Consider the following 2,772-nt stretch of genomic DNA (forward strand, 5'->3'; position numbering starts at 1 on the left):
GCCACACGTATCCGCGGCCGCGTGAGTTTTAGTCGACCGAAATATATTATGTATACTGCCTAATAAGTAATAATAAAGTTATATCAATCGATCGATCATTTTTCGTTCGAAAGGTATGTATAATAATATTATACTCTAATTTTTAAACCTATATACGATTGTTGTGTAACATCGTACCACGCGTGAATCATATATAATAATACTTATTTACCGCAAGGACAATCCAAATCGTTACCTATGATTATTAGTATATATATTTACATACATTATATGCCCGTTTAAGTCGTCTATTAATTACGTCCGCGTGTTATATATTTTTGCGCTTCCGCTTAAAAGTTTATAACATATTATATATCTAAGAGACGCGGAATAACAACACAGGTAATGTAGCGTTTTCGTATATTATACAGAACTTGACAGAGACGTCCTTGATGGACGACTGCAGGTGCAGTATTATATTATAAATATATAGGTGTACAATAAACGATATATGCGGATTTGTTTTAGTCGATACATAACGAGTTGTCGATAGGAAATGTCAAAAACACGTATTCAGCTTATATCGAGTAAACAAATAATGGCAAACCCTCCGGCAAATAGGGTAAAACTTGATAATGTTGTTCATTATAATACACTTTAAGCGCGTTTCCAGTGTTTCTCAGCTTCACCTTTACACAATCGATACTTATAAATAGTTATGTAAAATAAATATAACTAATAAAAGTATTGAAACATCAAACAGGACCCTAATCATACTCACCCTAATTTTTTCCTTTAGTACAAAGCATTTATTCATATTAAGATTTTAGAAATTGTTTAAGCATACCTACCTTAATGATTACATTTTTAAATGGTACTTCGATTTTTTATATCATTTAAGGAGTAGAAGTATACTGTGTTAATTCAAAACAATTTTTTCAAACGGGAATCAGCAATCTTTCTTATTTTAATCAACGAGTTTTTGAGTTATTAAATTGTTTTTATACAGTATACTTATCATTACATTGTAGGATAAAAATCAATCCTTAATTTTTTTTATAAAAATATAAAATAGGTGATAATATTGGAATATTAATTTAATCTTGTTAATAGTACTTAATATAAATTAATTACTATAATTTTAAAATTTTCACAGATTCTATTAGGAGCTCATTTTTTCCAATTCTATTACCATGGATCCTTATTATAAAATTTTGAAAGTTATGTAACTCCAAAATTATTTATTAATATTTATTTTTATAGATACATCAAAATGTCGAAAAATTCTATCCGTTTTACAATCTATAATATGAAAAACGGATTACCCTTATTTGAAAAAAATAATAGTTTGTATCACGACAGGATATCCCATAAATGGTATACAACAATCTAAGTATTGATTATATTTAAAAACTATGATACTTAAATATACTTAAAAATTCAGTTATAATAAATAATGCATATTGTTAAAAGTTTAATGAGTAACCCTGTGTATACATTATATATATATATATATTATATAAATATTTAAATTTTAAATATATGATATCACGTAATGATATAAACGTGTAGAGTATTTTTCTGTTCGCAATAATAATCATAACTTCCGTAGAAAAAAAGCGATTCGTCTGACCCGCAGTGTTATTCGCATAAACTGCTGCACAATGAAGTTGTTGAACAGACCGACGAAAGTAACGGTAAAAAACATGATATCGTAATTAACTACACATCTTTTTATTATTTTTTGATGATAAGCACATTAAGTATTATCGTGTCGAAGGTATTATAACTAATAACTCGATAAAAAAAATTTGCTATACACTGCACATATCTACCGCTGCAACCGGAGATTGCAACACGTCGTAGCAGGGTATTGACGGTTGTCCGCCGTCACGAGTATTATAGTGCACACTATAATAGTATAATATATTATATTATGTATGATAGGTACGGACTATGTGATAATGTGATATATTATATGTTAGGTTAATTCTTAACTAGTGCATTTAAATAAAAAAGATGTTTTCTATTAAACTAAAAGCGCGAAAACGCATTCTCCAACGCACGCCGCCGTGACGATTCCCTGTCTGCGATATGCCGATATGTCCTATTCCTATACAGTGTATTATCATCATTGGGATATAATATAGTATTTCGTCGGAAGGTATTTAGCAAGACCGGTTTTGTCGGTTTTATTTTTTTGAATCGAACAACTATTTAGAAATGCGGTAGCGTTTCGAGCCAAGTAAAAAAAATAATAATAAATAAATAGTACGAGCATATTAAATAAATAATCAATTTAATATTTACAGGAAGTATATTTCGTTGCCAATTAATACGTATAAATATGCGTGTATATAATATGTACTATATACAAAACAATCATTCGTCCGGGAGTTCCTTACTACTCAGTTTATACTCTACAGTATATATACAGCGCGATTCTTTTATGTTGTATCGCATAACGCGTTATTTAAAAAAATAAAGTTTTTCAAAATATTTTTTACATAATTTGATTTTATTACAACAAATCAATTTTTTGGCTATATAATTACAATATAACAATAATTGTTATAATTGTTTTTTAATTTTCTTTTTTTGAAAGACAGCATAATATTAACGGATTTTTTTTAGAATATTTCAATATAATTAGTTAGAACTTTTGTATGAACTAAGTGGCATAGAGTTAATCCACAAAACTCCACTTCAGAGCCATAACAGATGTGTTATATACTTATATTTATATGTATAAAAATATAAAACCTTACTTGTATATTTTATATAACATATTAT

The sequence above is a fragment of the Rhopalosiphum maidis genome, chromosome 2, assembly GCF_003676215.2.
Source record: "Rhopalosiphum maidis isolate BTI-1 chromosome 2, ASM367621v3, whole genome shotgun sequence".
NCBI lineage: Eukaryota > Metazoa > Arthropoda > Insecta > Hemiptera > Aphididae > Rhopalosiphum > Rhopalosiphum maidis.